Source organism: Cnephaeus nilssonii, assembly GCF_951640355.1.
Source record: "Cnephaeus nilssonii genome assembly, chromosome: 21".
NCBI classification, from domain to species: Eukaryota; Metazoa; Chordata; class Mammalia; order Chiroptera; family Vespertilionidae; genus Cnephaeus; species Cnephaeus nilssonii.
In genome coordinates, this window is record NC_137092.1 from 35,676,540 (window position 1) to 35,694,232 (window position 17,693).

At 45.8% G+C, this 17,693-nt stretch overlaps 1 protein-coding gene across 9 annotated transcripts in view; it reads right to left on the reverse strand.

Moving 5' to 3' along the window:
* NFASC (neurofascin) overlaps nt 1-17,693 on the reverse strand; it is a 185,485-nt gene that overhangs the window by 97,026 nt on the left and 70,766 nt on the right. For 7 of the 9 annotated variants that reach the window (XM_079761562.1, XM_079761560.1, XM_079761561.1 and 4 more), the window contains exon 2: nt 6,461-6,591. The gene's annotated coding sequence lies outside the window, so the exon portion shown is untranslated. Of the gene's footprint in view, nt 1-6,460; nt 6,592-17,693 lie in introns of those variants that run through there. The other 2 variants (XM_079761565.1, XM_079761564.1) reach the window with 1 other exon arrangement.

The following is a 17,693-nucleotide window of genomic DNA, read 5'->3' on the forward strand; positions in this document are numbered from 1 at the left end:
TAAAGGAAGACAAAACCAAAAGAATGGGGACACACATCCCAACCCAGAGGAAGGGAGAGGAGCTGACCAGGGTCCTGGCGGCCTGAGGGAGGGAGGCAGCAGCTGCTGAGCCCCATCCCCTCTGTGGGTAATAAAACCTTCTCAGATAAAAAGGGAAAGTGAATGATTACATTCATACATGCGGTTTCAAATGTTCAAAGGAATTTATGAACTCAGTGTAGTAATGGAATCAAACAAGTGATTGTTAAAATGTATGCGATTTATGAAGAGAATTGAAAAATCTGTCAGTTTAAATGAAAAGGTTTTGGGGTTTATTACTTTAATATATTGAATATTGATTTTTTTTAAAGGCCCAGAGCTAAGTTCTCATATGCCACCTGAGTAAGTCACACACTATACACGTCAGAATGCTGCAGGAAGAACAGCCCGAAACCAGTCTCTGGGCCTCCGTAGCTTCCTGATAAAGACGCCTGTGCTAACCCCAGCCATCTTTCTTTCAAGCCAGCTTCCTCACCCCAGGCACTGACCAAGGGGTTTTCAGGCCCCCTGAATGAGGCGTCCACTTAGAGTCAGGCCACTGTCCATCTGCTCACGATGTCACTCACACTAAGCTGCTTATTCCAGCCTCTTTTTGTGGGATTCCAAGCCTGGTTTCAATAGACTAAGGTTCTAAAGCCATTTGAAAACCATCCACTGAGCTAAAGCAGGAAAAAAATGAGGGGCAAGACTACAGGAGAAGCTTGGAGTGGGGGAGAGATGACCTTTACCCCTTACCCAGACCATGAACTTCTTTTATTTAAAGAAAGAATTTTTCTTTATATATATATATATATATATATATATATATATATATATATATATATATATATATTATTGAGGGAGAGGGAGAGAAAAATAGAAAAATCAATGATGAGAGAGAATCATTGACTGGCTGCCTCCTGCACACTACACACTGGGGATCAAGCCCACAACCCAGGCATGTGCCTTGGCTGAGAATCAAACCGTGACCTCTTGGTTCATAGGTCGGTGCTCAACCACTGAGCCATGCTGGCCGGGCGACCATGAGCTTCTCAAAGGTGAGTGTCTTCTACCTTTTTTCTGCGTCCTTCACAGGAGCAAACACCAGCTCAGAGCAGAACAAGGCTGGGCTTAATAGAGGTGAATAACACACCAGCTAGGAAGCCACACAGACCAGGGGAATCACCAGACGTGGATTCAGGGATGAAGTTCCAAGAGGAAGTGGCGTATAACCCCTCTGGCACATGGAAAGGGCAAGGACTTGGGGCCAAACACCCGAGTTTCAGTTCCACCTCAGCCATTTCTACCTACTGTATGGTCTGCAGCAATTTGTTTACTCTCTTAGAGCCTCAGTTTTCTGCTCTTTGAGTGGGATAGATACACATATTACAAGGTTGTTGTGATGATTAGTAATTAATTTGAATTAATTGATTTTATCTTCTGAGTTAGTTTCTCTTAGAAACTAATTCTAATTAGCCCATTAGAATGGGCTAATGTATACATATGGCATCTAACCCAAGACTTGACACAAACTTGGCATTCAAAAACCATTGGTCCTTACCCTTTCCCCCAAGTTACAGCTGCTGTAACTGCTTCGCTAAATGCTGTTGGACAAGCTCGGCTTTCGGATCTACAAATCTACTTTGTAGATCTACAGAATACACAATGCCTGTGCAAATAACCGTATGCTGGCTCTGGGCCCAAGGAGTCATTATTCACTCTTAGAGCCAACATATGGTTATCTGCACAGGCACCAGAGGACAGGGAGGCTCCTGCAAGATCCCAGGCCAGCCAGAGCAGCTCTGGGCTCCCCTCTCTCCTGCCTCTGCCAGGGTCTCCTTAACCAAAGCCCTTCACATCCCCTTATTCATGCCAGCTTCTTCCACCAATGCCCCTTGAACTATGACCTTAACTGCACCTGCCTGGAGGTGGTCCCAGAGAGAAGCCAGGTCAGTTCTTCAGAGGTGACTCCTATCCTGCTGGCAATATTGATCTAGCTGCCAATATTTCCGGGATAGCATATCCCCAGTTGCATCTTCAAAATTCCTTTCTGACATGATGGGGGGGGGTGGTGGTGGGAGGGGGAGAAGGGCTAAGACAGCAGGAGGAAGCAGCATCTGTTCCCCCCTCCTCCCTCTGCATTTACATCCAACACAGACATCAGTCTGGGTCCAACCGCCAGCCCAGCAGGCTGCTACAGACCGGGGGAGACGTGAAAATACAGGAGCCTGGAGGGGGGAGGTGGAACCCACAGGGAAGGCTGCTTCCTGCATTACAAGACGCACCATTTGTCTAGGAGTCTGGTGCAAAGTGCTGGCAGCCACGATACTTACACCAGACACTGTCGGCTCCAGTGGCAGGGGAGAGCTTTGTGTCTCACGCCCCGAGTAAGCTGGACATCAGCGTGCAGAGGGGTCTCCCTCTGCTATAGTCTATGGTCCTCCTGAGAGACCGAAATTCAGAGGGTGACATGCTTTCCCAAACCCATCAGCCCAGCCTCCAGTGCAAAGATGGGTTTAGCCCTGCCGGTGTTGATAAGTGGCTAGAGCACCAGAGGGTCTTGGGTTCAATTCTGGTCAAGGGCACGTAACTCAATTGCAGGTTCAATCCCCAGCCCAGGTCGGGGTGCATGTGGGAGGCAACCAATCAATTTGTCTCTTTCACATCGATGTTCCTCTCTCTCTCCCTCCCTTCCACTCTCTCTAAAAAATCAATGGAAAAAATATTCTCGGGTAAGGGTTAACAAAACAAACATATTAACTAACAAACAAAGATGGGTAGAAGCAGGTGGTAACACCAGCTACTGAGGGGAATAGATTTCACTGCTGCCACTCCCAGCCCCTCACCTAGTCCTGCGGATCTCCGCGCTCACCAAAACAGTGGCCAAGCTTGGGTGCTGTTTCAGGGGCCTGGACTCGGTCCTGGGCAGGGGGTGGGGAGCAACTCAGACCATTCCTAATGCAGCTCCATGGGCCCTCCCCCAACCAACAGACAGCTGCCCTGAGCCCATGCTGCCTGTGATGGCCTGTGGTCATGTTTCTGGAGAGATGAGGTCCATGTTCTCACCAACAGGCAGTGGGGGCTTAGGAGTGTGAATGCAATCAACCAAATGCATCCATTCGGGGGAATTGAAGGCCTGGAGGACAGGAGCTGAAGCACTGGGGGTGGGGAGAGGAGGGTGGGGGATTAGCCTGAGTGCAGGGAGGTGCTTGCCTGGAGCTGGGGGGTGGGGGAAAGTGGGAGGAGTGCGCTCCTGAGCAGATGCCTGGGGCGGCTCCAGATGGCAGCGCCTCCCAACAAAAGGACAAGAGCCAGAGGGAAGGAGGAGCACTAAACCGAGGACTCGTTTTTCATTTTTTGGGGGCTTCCTACAAGGAGGGGCAAATCAGAGTCCCACCGGGAGCTGCCCAGAGGCTTGCTCAGAAACAGTGATGCAGAGTTTCCAGGGAGACCTGGAACATGCCGCTGAAAATACACCGCAGCCCAACCCAATGGCCAGCACTGCGGGCCCCAGGGTGCGAGGTGGGAGTCGAATGCAGGTGCTGCACTTGCTTAGATATGAACTTCGAGCACCTTCCTTAGTCTTTCTGTATTTCTGTCACAGGAAACTGTGGGTAATGATGGGCCCTATTTCACTGGGTCGTTGTGAGGAGAATTCTAAGGAAAACACATGTGGAGCACAGCACACAGTGCCTGGTGCGTGGGGAGCACCCACTGTGCTGATTATTGTAATGATGGTGATCATCCTCCGAAGAAACCTGGATCAGCTCCCCTTCTCTCAGAACGTATTGTCCCCTCAAAAGCCGCGTGTCCCAGCTTTGCATATTCTCTGCATTCTTTTTTCTTTTCTTTTTCTTTTTTTAAAAATATATTTTATTGATTTTTTTTACAGAGAGGAAGGGAGAGGGATAGAGAGTTAGAAACATCGATGAGAGAGAAACATTGATCAGCCTCCTGCACACCCCCTACTGGGGATGTGCCCGAAACCTAGGTACATGGCCTTGACTGGAATTGAACCTGGGACCCTTCAGTCTGCAGGCCGACGCTCTATCCACTGAGGCACACCAGTTAGGGCTCTTTTTTCTTTCTTAAGGCTTTCTCTGAGTGCCTCCAAGTCCTTTGACCTCTCATGAGCGGGTGCCTCAGACCCGAGAAGGCAGTGTGGGGTCACAGCAGGGAACACAGTCCACGAAGTTCTCCTGCGGCCCCAGTTGCTAATGAATGCTGTGAGCCTCGGAGAGAGAACTCTGTGAGCCTCAGTTTATTCGATGATGACACCAGTGTTGCTCACATCACAGAACTGTCGTGAAAGTGAAATGGCACAATTAATGTAAACAGACACGCCGTAAAGATACAGCGCTGCACCAACAGTGGGTTTGCTGATTAGAGTAAAATGCCCAGAGGTGCGAGGGGAGAACAAGTTAGCTCCAGCGGCCAGCAGATGTGCTGCTGCCGCCGTCAGAGGAGAGCGTGGCCTCCGGGTTCCTGAGGCAGGGATCTGGTTAGGCAAGCGGAGTGTGTGTGCCCAGGGAGGGCGGTGGAGGGGTTTGGGGGGTGGGCATAGGGATAGAAAGTAGGGAGGGTACATGAAAAAGTGCCAGGAGAGGGGGCACAGTGACACAAAGCTGGACTGACTCCCAGTTCTGTCACAAACTGGGGGGTCTGTCCCCACACTGTTGTACACATCTTCGCATGCCCCTTAAAATAACCTGGTAGACCACGTTTGCAAGCAGAGTCCTCCAAATACAGCAAAACTAAAGAGTGGGGCCCCTCCCCACCACGGTCAGTCAGCACATTCATGCTCAGAATCCAGTAACAGTGACCAGGTGAAAAGCCCTGTGGGCGGATGGGTTTCCCGCTGGTCCTAAAGCCCGGCACTGTTCTACGTGAGCCGTGGCCCTCACAGGGCCACACAGAAGCTACCCTGATAGACAAGTACGTCCGAGCTGCTGCTGATATTGCTGCTGATATGATAAGTAACAGTAACTCCCATTTACTGACCACCTACTATATGCGAGCATTGTGCAGGGCTCTCTCCATGTTTAATCTTAATTTAATCCTTACAATAAGATGTTCGTTGTTAACCCCATTGGATAAGCCAGAAACTTCAGGCCTGGAGTCATCAGAAACTCTCCTATGGTCACAAAGCAAGTCGAGCTGGATTTGGTCCAGATCCCAAATCCACGTCATCAGCATTTCTGCTCCACCTTTCAGCCTCCTTCCTGCAACCTCCCAGCTCCACCTCCAACTCTTTCTGGGAGAACAGAAGTCATCGGAAAGGGAGCTGGAGCGAGAAAGACAAACTGCAAAGAGGCCCAAACTCAAGAATATGAAAGCTTCCTCTGTTCAGACCCCGGGTAGACGCCCCCCACCACCACCCCCAGGTAGATCCCCCAGCCTGCAGCCTCCAGGCCGCTAACGTGGGGCCCAATGTCAGTTACTCCTTGGTTAAAATTGTAGCCCTTGAAGCATCCATCTTATATAAAAACTGCTGTTTGAAATGTTAACCCTGCTATTTTGGCTTCTGTAAATGCTTGCTTGCTTAAATAATAAGGAAAATAAGGCTACTCCAGAGAGGCCATAAACATTCCCCAGACGAAGTTATCAGTGCTGGCGCCAGGCCAAGCCTTTGGTTGAGGTCTCAAAGCCCCAGCACATAGGGCTCTTTAAGAACTTGCAAAGGGGACCAGAAACACCCCGTATTTGGGAGACAAAGAGGGTAAAAACATAAAAATAGGGAAAGTTCCTCCATGTTGGGGCCGGAATTTGAAATACAGTTTCTCTCAGCCCGCGCGTAATAATAATGTGTGACTCCATCTCTCTAAGCGTTGCTTGGTTCTTCTCTGGTCTTCTGTAACACCCTCACTTCTTGCACATCCTCCCCTGGCTGAGACTAAAACAGGAGATTCTGGGAGCAGCAGGAAGCTGTAACAATGCAAACCCTGGACACAGAGTGTGGCTTCAGTGACGTGGGCCTCGGCCTCTTACTGCTCCCTGGACAGCTGTCCATCTGCTGGGGCCCAAAGCTCCGCCCAGGGGAGGGGTCCTCAGACTGCCCCCCATATGCCAGGGCTGTCACTCAGGAAGCTCCCAGGTTGTGGAGGCCAGGCTAAGGAGGAGAGGGGTGCAGGGCACAAACAAAGCTGTTTCCAGACTTTTCCATTAAGGTGGGCAGTCATGACAATGGCAAGACTAAGCCAGCTGACAGCACCTGCTGGAGAAAAAGGAGCAAATGCTCTCCCAACACCAGCCTCCTTGCAAAGGAGAGCCTCGAGGTCTGGCTCTGTGTCCTACTCCGGGGAGAATGAACATGTCCCCTCGGAAGATTCGGGGGTCGGGGGGCAGGCAAAGAACCTCCTCTCATCAAAGAGCAGGAGCAAGAGTCAAGAACTGCCCCCCCCTCACCCCTCCCAGACCAGCCCCAGGCCCAAGCCCCACTCACCGTCTCTGCCTCATGCAGCCTCCTTCTCACAGCTCCAGAGGAGGTGGCGGGAAGGAAACCTCCAGTGTCCCAAACTGCACATGCGTCAATCAACGTCGCAAAGCACACACAAAGAAGACCCCAGGGTCACTCTGGGAAGAAAAAGAACAGGCTTTGTGGTTTGCGGCTTGTCCATCCGCTGGGAAATGACATCTTGGCCCACTTATTTGGAAGATTCTGCGTGGCATAACTGCATCTTTGCTCGATGTTCAGAGCACTCTGCAGAGACGGAGAGGATCTGCCAGGTGCCTGCACGTTAGCCTCTGGGGGTGAGGGCATCTCTTCACCTAGAAGATCATTATTATGCCCTGACACCATAATCTAATTGCTGATTCCCTGTTCACCTAAAGGAGCTAAGGCCTATCTCGAAGAATTCCTTCTGCACCCAGGGGAGAATTTACCCTTAATCATCGCATTCATTTTCTTAGCTTACTTAGGAGAACTATTATGTTTCTCTTCCCCATCTACAGATAATCAAATGAGTTCACCATAAATGATAACATGTTGAAAGGAGATTTAATTTAGTGTCAGGCGACATGGATTTTAAGTTCTAGCTTGTTATGTCATACTAGAGACCCGGTGCACGAATTCATGCACCAGTGGGGTCCCTCGGCCTGGCCTGCGGGATCGGGCTGAAACTGGCTCTCCAACATCCCCCAAGGGGTCCTGGGTTGTGAGAGGGTACAGGCCAAGCCGAGGGGCCCCACTAGAGCATGATCGGGGCTAGGGAGGGATGCGGGAGGTTGGCCAGCCGGAGAGGGATGCGGGAGGGCTCCAGGGTGTGTCTGGCCCTTCTCACTCAGTCCCTATCAACTGGACCCCAGCAGCAAGCTAACCTACCGGTCAGAGCGTCTGCCCTCTGGTGGTCAGTGTACATCATAGTGAGCAGTTGAGCGGCCTTAGCATATCATTAGCATATTACGCTTTGATTGGTTGAACAGCCGACTGGTCAACTGGACACTTAGCATATTAGGCTTTTATTATATAGGACTAGAGGCCCAGTGCATGAAAATTCATGCACTGGAGGGGAGTCCCTCAGCCCGGCCTGCCCCCTCTCACAGTCCGGGAGCCCTCGGGGGCAGGAGGTGACCTGGCTATCAGAGGAAGGCAACGCCCCCATCACACCTCTGCTGCTACCACTGCCAGCAGCTCAAGCCTTGGCCGGCCCTGATGACCTGAGCCTCGGGCGGCCCTTGGTGGCTGGGCAGCTGCCATCCAAGGCTTGCCTGCTCCTCAGGCCTGCCCTGGGTGGCTGGGCAGCCAACATCCAAGGCTTGCCTGCACCTCAGGCCAGCCCTAGGCGGCTGGGCAGCCAACATCTGAGGTTTGCCTGTGCCTTGGGCTGGCCCTGGGCGGCTGGGGGGGCTGAGGGAACTGGGGGACTCTGGAGGCAGGTGCATGGAACGCCCGGACCCACATGGGGACGAGCCTGGCCATGCCACACACCTGCCGTCCCGGCGGGGCTGAGGGGACTGGGCACCGCCATCTTTGAGGGTGTGACAGTCAATTAGCATATTCCTTTCTTATTGGCTGTGGGCACCACCATCTTTGTGAGGGTGTGGTGGTCAATTAGCATATTCCCTCTTTATTAGATAAGATAGGGTGGACCGCTTTCCTACATGTGTCTCAGATTCTTCACCTGTGCAATGGGGAGAAGGTACAGTAGGGAGGGTCAGACCACTGGGCCTTTAGTGAGGATTCTGCAGGCTCAAGTCCCAACTCCAGTCCTCCTGGGCAATCATTTAACCTTTCTCAGTACAGATAACATACCTCATTTAATTATTTGCTTTAACATTACAGCGTACCTGCAGGAAATGGTAAAATCCATCTTTGTAGAGGAGAGCGTGGCATTATCTAGCAAAATAAGTATGCACTTACTTGTTGACCCAGAAATCCTAGTTCTAGGAATCTATTTGAAATATATACTATATGCTTCTGTTGTAATCTCCAGGATTATTGTTATGTGAAAAAAAAAGGAAAAGTGTGTTTAATGTGCTAACATTTATTTAAGAAAAGGGGAAAGAAAAAAATGTATATATGTATTTGCTTATATTTTTAATAAGACAACAAAAGGTAAAGCATAAAATAAATTTCAAAGGCCTATAGGGAGGGGTATGAATGAGGTGGAGGGGATAAGGGAGAGAAACTGGATATTCCTTGTTTTGTGGATTTGCTTTGGAATGTGTATCTGCCATAATTATAAAATACAATTAATATTTTTAAAAGAAATCTCTAAAATTAAAATAAAATGCAACAAACGAGTTCATGTGTCCAATTGGTTGTTACAATTATACACACAGAAATTAAAACACAGTAATTGGACTGCATATCCTTAGAGGCAAATGCCATAAGGATAAAAAGAACTGCCCCCCACTCCCCAGTCTTAAACTGTTTTCAATAATGTATTGATGATATTATGGCATTATTATTATTATTATTGAGACTTCTGTATGTGATTTTGGGATAAATTTAATCTATAGTAATAAAAGAGTAATATGCTAATTAGATCGGACATCCTTCTAGATGCCCTTCCTTTCAGACAAAGCCGCAGCGGGCAGGGGCGGGGGCTGAGGCAGAGGCGGCGGCAGCAGGGGCCAAGGCCCTTGCATGAACTTTGTGCATCGGACCTCTAGTGAGTAAATAATATTGATGTTGCTGAGAAACAAGTTTCTTATTGAAAGAAGATACAAATGTAAGATTGATGAGATCAGACAATAATTCTGTAGCCCTGATTGTGAACTGGAAGTATCAGTATGTTTTATCTTTCTCTCTTTTTCTCTTTCTCTCTCTGTCTCTCCCTCTCTCTCTAATATACACACATACACACACTCTTCCTAGCTCTGTAAGGCCTAGAAACAAGGATTATTCTAGTGGAAATGAACACCCCTATTAATCAGATTATAATTACCACCCCCCACAAAGAAATCAGGCTTCCTTGGAGAAATGAAATGTCTGATGCAGTAAATTTACAAGATGAGCCTAAAACATCTTGTCACACAAACAAGTGTCAAAGACTACTACAGTCATGCTGAGAGGACTCAGAGCCAACCAGAAGAAGGCTTCCCTGGCCAAGTTGAGCATCAATGAGGATCATAAGTGCAATAGAATGAAACACAACAAATGTGTTTAAATCTTACAAATCCCTAATAATATTTTTAAAACTCCAAACAACTCATGAGTCACCTTTTGGAGACATTAGGAAAATAGTTCATTATTTTGAAAACTGGTTGAATAAAGGAAAAAAAAAAGAAGTGGGTAGGGGTATAGCTGAGACAAGACTGGCCTTGGATCAATAATAGGTACATTGGTTCACTATATAATTCTCTCTTCTTTTGTAAAACATTTAAAAAATGTTTTGAAATCATTAGAATGCTAATTCTTGCATAGTCATTTAATGTGAAGGATGATGTCATCAACCCATGATGTTGACAAAGGATATTGAGATTATTGTCCCCAGTTTACACCAGAGGGAAATGGTGTAAAGAATCCACTGAGCCAGGATTCAGTCCCACGTGTCTTACCTCCAAAGGCCCGCTAGTTCACAGTTGCCTTTTCAATATCCTCATTTGTACATCTGGGTTAATAAAACTTTCTCTGCCTATACGACGGTGTTGAGGGATTGCAATGAGATAATGTATGGGAAAGTACTTGGAAAACAATTCTTTGTGCATATATTTATGATTATTTGAAAATTGGGGATCAGATCCGTCCTTTGGGGTTGCTGTGAGGATCAAATGGGAGCTATGATTTGCAGGAAGACAGACAGACAGACAGACAGACAGATAGACAGACAGACAGAGAGCCCTTAAAGATGAGTGAGATTACAAACACCACCAATGCTTTTATGGGCTAAATGAGCCCAGGGTATAGACCCTCCCTCTGACCCAGGGATAGGAAGGTTCCAGGAAGGATGCCGGATGCTCTGGGGAGAAACAGGGATCAAGCCAGATCCCTGCTATCCCGAAGGCTGCGAGAAGAGCGGCTCTTAGTCACAGACAGGTGGGCACCGGGGCCAGGTTGCTGGGTACCTTGGGCACTGCCTGTAGATTCCAGAGGCCAGACACCTAGTGGGTTCCTCTGAATGAGGCCTGGGTGGGAGGGTAGGTATGGCAGGGGAAGGCGCTCACCAAGGACAAGAGGAGGCACAGCACGTCAGACAGGAAGGAGTGCTGGGCTGCTCCCCAGTCCCCAAGCTGCTCTCTCAGTGCTCACGGCTAACGTCTGCCCTGGAGTATTTACAGATTTCTTCTCAGCAAATGTGTGTTCTCGGATTGTTTTTCCCTCTGCCACACGATAAAGCGGGTCCGGGGGATCTCTAACACAGGGGTGGGGAACGTCCGGCCTGTGGGCCGTATAAGGCCCACAAAAACATTTGGTCTGGCCCTGCAGAGGCATTAGGGGTGAGTTAATGAAATGTTTGACCAAATACAGCAGGCTAATTTTTAAGTTGATCATTTTGTATGGCCCATGAATTAGGTTATAAATACCCAAATGGCCCTTGGCAGGAAAAAGGTTCCCCACCCCTGCTCCTCGTGAAATCCTTTGATCCTATCCATGCATATTTCTGAAGAAGTACAAAATTTAACTTCTCCTGGGCCCTGAGTCTTGTGCTTCTGCCCCCTGGATATCCAGCCTGTGCTCAGGGAACAAAAACTCATATTCTCTCTCTCTCTCTCTCTCTCTCTCTCTCTCTCTCTCTCTCTCTCCCCCACCCTCTCTCTCTCTCTCTCTCTCTTTCTCTCTCTCTCTCTCTCTCTCTCTCTCTCTCTCTCTCTCTCTTTCTCTCCCCCCCCCTCTCTCTCTCGGTTTTTACCTAAGCATTTAAAAATGAATTTATTGCTTTTTTTGAAGAGTTAATCTCTTCACATGATATGAAACTCAAAAGATACAAATGACTACGCAGTGGAAGTATATAGAAGTAACTCTCCCTCCCAAACCTGTCCCATCCTTCCCAGGCCCACTCAGCCGGCTCCTGCCCAGCCACTGTTACCAGGCTCTTGTGTGTCCTCCCAGAGACGGTCTACGCATACAGGGATACATTTAAATAACTATAGCAAAACATGTACAGGACTTGCCGAAAACTTCATAACACTGATGAAAGAAACTGGAGAGACATATTGCGTTCATGGAGTGGAAGACTCAACATAGTAAATATGTAAATTCTCCCCAAATGGATAGACTGGTTGAATGCAATCGCTATCAAAATCCCAGCAACATTTTTAGTAGATACAGATTATTCTAAAATAAAAACAGGAGAACCTGGCCGGCATGGCTCAGTGGTTGAGCATCGACCTGTGAACTAGGACATCAAGGTTTGATTCCTGATCAGGGCATATGCCCAGGTTGCAGGCTCGATCCCAGCTGTGGGGAGTACAAGAGGCAGCCAATCAATGATCCTCTCTCATCACTGATGTTTCTATCTCTCTCTCCCTCTCCCTTCCTCTCTGAAATCAAGAAAAATATTAAAATAAAATCAAATCAGGAGAAAATCTCGGAGATCTAGGGCTAAGCAAACAGTTCTTAGATTTGATGACAAAAGCATGACCCTGAAAGGAAAAACTGATAAAAAGAACTTCATCGAACTTCATCGAAATTAAAAACTCAGCTCTGTGAAAGAGGAGGAAGAGTGGGAGTGACCACATGTCTGACAAAGAACCAGTTCTAGAACCTACAAATAGCTCTCAAAACTCAGCAGTAAAGATGCAAGCAATTCAGCTAGAACCTGGCCGGAAGACACGAAAAGACATTTCGCCAAAGCAGATATCCAGATGGCAGATAAGCACTTGAAAAGGTGTTCGACATCATTAGCCCTTAGGGGAGTGCAGATTAAAACACACGGAAAAGAACCAACAAACAGAGATATCACACACACATACGCACACCTATCAGAATAGCCTAAAAAAAAGTGACCTAGCTATGCCACTCTTACATATTTACCCAAGAGAAATGAAAATATATGCCCATACAAAATCCTACATGTGAATACCACATTTATTCATAATTGCTAAAAAGTAGAAACAAGCCAAATGCCTGTCCACAGGTGAGTAGATAAGGATATTTTCTTCTATTGATTTTTTAGAGAGTGGAAGGGAAGAGGGGGGAGGGAAAGAAAGAGAGAGGGAGAAAGACAGAGAGGGAAAAAAAACATTGATGTGAGAGGCACATCAATTGGTTGCCTCCTGCATCTGAAGCATGTGCCCTGACTGGGAACCGAACCAGCAACTCTACAGGGTTGACACCCAACCAACTGAGTCACACCAGCCAGGGCACAAAGCTGGATTTTATTTTATGTAAGGTATACCTCTATAAATCTACTTAGGAAAAAACCTTAAGGTACATGGCAAAGACATATTATAACCTAGGAGAAGATACTGAATATGCACACACCTGACAAAGGATTACTACCAAGAATATATATAAAGAATGACTATTATCAGAAGGACAAAGTGTTGGTGAGGATGTGGGGAAAAGGAACCCTTATGTACTGTTGGTGGGGTTGTAAATTGGTGTAGCCACTATGAAAAACAGTTTAGAAATCCCTTAAAAATGTAAAAATAGAACTACCTTATGACCCAGCAATCCAACTGCTGGGTATCTATCCAAAGAAGTAGCAAACACTAATTTGAAAAGACATATGCACCCCATGTTCACTGCAGCATTATTTACAATGGCAACTTAGGTGTCCATCGATAAGATGAGTGGATAAAGAAGCTGTGGTACACACAGGGGGCGGGGGAGGGGGGAAGTAGGTTGTGAGCATGCAAAACAGTTTATTCTTGTGTTATTACTTATTAACTATTGTATTATTTATTTGTATTACAACTGTAAACCTGCTTCTGCCCAATTCTGTATATACAATGGACTATTACCCAACCATAAAAAAGAATGAAATTTTGCCATTTGCGACAATATAGATGGACCTGGAGGGTATAATGGTAGTGAAATAAGTCGGACAGAGAAATACAAATATCATATGATTTCACTTATATGTGGAATCTAAAAAACAAAATAAATAAACAAACAAAACAAAACAGAAACTAACTCATAGATACAGAGAACAAACTGATGGTTGCCAGAAGGGGATGGGGAGTGCAGAATGGTGAAAAAGGTGAAAGGGATTAGAAAGTATAAACTTCCAGTTATAAAATTAGTCACAGGGATGTAAAGTACAGTATAGGGAATATAGTCAATAATATCGTAATAACAATGTGTGGTGCCAGATGGGTACTAGACTTATGGGGTGATAACTCTGTAAGGTATAAAAATGTCTAATTGCTCTGTTGTTTATCAGAAACGAATATAATACTGTATGTTAACTATAATTTAAAAATAAATAAATAATGCCCTAGCCAGTGTGGCTCAGTGGATAGAGCGTCGGACTGCAAACTGAAAGGTCCCAGGTTCGATTCCGGTCAAGGGCACATGCCTGGGTTGTGGGCTCAATCCCCAGTGGGGGGTATGCAGGAGGCAGCCAATTAATGATTCTCTCTCATCATTGATGTTTCTATCCCTCTCTTCCTCTCCCTTCCTCTCTAAAATCAATAAAAAATATATTTTAAAAAAGAGTTAAATCTCAACCTTTAAATTAAAGAAAGAAAGAAAGAAAGAAAGAAAGAGAAAGAAAGAACTTCTTTACGTAAATAAACCAATCAAAATAAAAGCAGGAGAAAAACAGGAATACACAGTGGTGATCTGGGATATATAAATCAAGGCCATAATGAGATATCAATTTATATTCATTCAATTGGCAAAAGTTATTAAATCTGACTTATATCAAGTGCTGAAAGAGGTTGAAGATCCAGTCTCTTATGCATCACTAAGGGTACAACCACGTTGGAAAAGTTTTACATTACCTTGTAAATAGAATATTCGCAAACTATCATTTAGCAAATCTACTCCTAGATATATATCCATGAGCCACTCTTTACATGTACCAAATGTTCCTTGCAGCACTAGACACCACAGCAAAAACCTAGAAAAAGCCCCAAAGTTCATCAACAGAGACACTGGTAATTAAACTGCATTAGAGTCAAACAATGAAATATTATATTACACAGCAGGCAAAATAAGCAAATCTTCAATAAGACTATATAATTAGCAAAACCCACACACCCTTTATGCCATATGTTCACAGCAATCCAGCAAAAAACCAACTCTGTGAAAGACCCTGTGGAAGATACAAAGATGAGCAAACTACACAAGGGATTTCTTTAAAACGTTCTCTTCATAATTATCTCAGAAAATTGTTATTATTCCCAAGGGGGGGGCGGGAGAAGGTGCAACTATACTTAGTTTATATATCATATACGTCTTGGTTTAAAATATTCCATGAATCAGACACAAATTGGTACTGATAACAGGACCCAGGGAGAGAAATGTTTTGACGTATGCACTATCCCTTCTTGAGGAAAATAAGGCAGGTAACTGGACCCCGGTCCTGTGACTGGGACCTGGGAAGAAAGATGCAATGAAAGACAGGCTCCTGCTTCAGGTGGAACAGTCTGGAAGACCACGACCTGACGGCCAGGAGGGGCCGAGGGGGCACGCTACAGAGGCCGAGCTGTAATCAGGATGTAGAAGACACTGGTGTCGTTAGATGCTGCTTGGATTCCCAACTGTATCGCAGTGACTTCCTCCACAGAACAAGCGAGCAAGTGAGGACGGGGTTCTGATGCAGAGAGAGGTGGAACATCACTCCTGTCCCAGCCACACGCACATGGGGAGCGGCCACTCAAACCAAGACTAGCCCTACCCAGGACCAGAGGGGAGGAGCATGGGACACAAGGCAACTGGAACCACTGCTATTCCCACCTTTTCTTTCTCTCATAGATACAGCCAAATAAACTCCACATTTACTCTGGCTCATATGAATCTCTTATATTTTAATAAACTTTTGTTTTCATGTATGACCCCTCTCTCCTCCCACCCCAATATTACCAGCACCACAACCCTGTGAGGGGAAAAGGGAAGGGTGTCTATCCATGTCCCCTTCAAATGTAACACTGTAAGAGTGACAGGAGCCTCATGATGGTGTGAGAAGTCCCCTTTAAATCTACAACTAGTTAGATATCTACAACCCAACAAAGGTTCCTCTGCTCAACACACTAGCACACCTGAGTGATCCACACATCAGTGCCTCTGAAGGTGAGCAAATTGGAACACGTAGGGGAGGCAGGATGAGGGGAGAACAGGAATGGTGCCCACAGATTCAGTTCCCCAGCCCCTGTGGCTGTGCTTGTGGCCCCAGCTTATGCAGTAGCAGAGGGGAAGTTGGGATGTGGCCCCCACACTGATGAAAGGGGTAGAGGCAGTGTCAGCACCTGAGACTCTGTCTCCCTCCCCCAATTGCTAGCAGCAGAGCCTGGTAGCATCATCTATGGACTCCTGGCTACATTATTCACTCCAGAGAGAATAAAGCAGCAGTGCAGAGGGCTTATGAACCAGCTTCCCCTCACCTGCCACATCCCCCAACCAACGTGGTGATGACCCAAGGCCGAGGCAACTCAGACACAGCAAGGACACTCGCCACCCCAATCACCCAGGCAGCACCTCCTCCATGACCGCAGTGATGTTCCCTCCTCCCCCCCAGGAGGTGCGAGTAGCCCAGGTAAGAGAAAACAAAAACTTGCACTATATTGCCATCTCCTGGAACACAAAAGAAAGACCTCGAATTAGCAGACTGCTGAATTGTTAAAATCAAAACAGTACCTAAGTAAGAAAAGCGTTCCCTACTTCAAATGTGCTGGCATATGAACAATTCATCAAGCACCACGAATAGCTAAGGTAACACAACAACACAGAAAAAGAAAATTCCCTAGAAACCAAATTCATGGAAGATTGTGATCTAAATGATAGAGAATTCAAAATAGCATTCATAAAAAAAAATCTCAATGAAATACAAGAAAATTCAAAAAAGCAGATCAAAGAGCTCATGAATAAAATTAATGAACAGAAGAGATTGAAATTATTTTTTTAAAAAAGAACCGAACAGATTTTCTGGAATTGAAGAACTCAATAAATGAGATAAAGAATGCATTAGAAGCACTGGAAAGAGGGCAGACCGTATGAAAGACAGAATTAGAGAGCTTGAAGATAGACATCTAGAAATGATTCAGATGGAAGAAGAGAGAGAACTAAGATGTTTTAAAAATGAAAGAACTCTACAAGAACTACCTGACTCCACTAGAAAGGGCAACATAATGATACTGGGCATTCCAGATATAAAAAGCCTATTCAAAGACATATTTGATGAGAACTTTCCAACCTAGGGAAGGAACTGAACAATCAAATGTAAGAAGCTAGCAGAACACCTAATTATCTCAATGCAAAAAAATGATATTCTCCAAGAGACTGTCAAATGTTAATGATAAGCCCCGCTGGAGTGGCTCAGTTGATTGAGCATCATCTTGGGCACCAAGGGGTTGCTGGTTCGATTCCCGGTCAGGGTACATACCTGAGTTGCATGTCTGATCCCTGGTTGGGATGCGTACAGAAAACAATTGATTAATGTTTCTCTCTTACATCTATGTTTCTTTATCTCTGTCTCTCCCTTCCTCTCTTTAAGGATGTCCTCGGGTGAGGATTTTTTTAAAAGTTAATGACAATTCTCAAGGCAGTAAAGGAAAAAAAATAAAAAAAGACACTAATCCCATCAGATTTCTCACCAGAATTCTACAGGCCAAGAGAGAGTGCAATGATATATTCAAAATACTGAAAGATAGAAACCACCAGCCAAGAATAACATATCAATAAAGCTATCCTGCAGATATGGAGGAGAAATAAAGGCTTTCCCAGACAAACAAGAGCTGAGGGAATTTACTACCACAAGACCTGCACTGCAAAAAAATGTTGAAAGGCATTCTTCTACTGAAACCAAAGACAAAAATACACAAAACGCTGAGTAATGAGACAGACAGACAGCAGCAGGAAAGTGTGACTCTATATCAAAACAGGATATTAAACACTTAACTATAACATTAAGGTTAAAGGGATAAAAGCATTAAATACAACTAGAGTTACTGCTTTTGATAATGAATGCAGATATAAAAAGGAATAATTTGTGACAGCAAGACATAAAAGGGGAAGAGGAAAAGAAGAGAACTTGTATAGGTGAATGAAGATAAAATGCTGTCAGAAGAAAAAGAACTATTTTATCTATGAGACGTTTTATACAAACCTCATGGTAACCACAAAA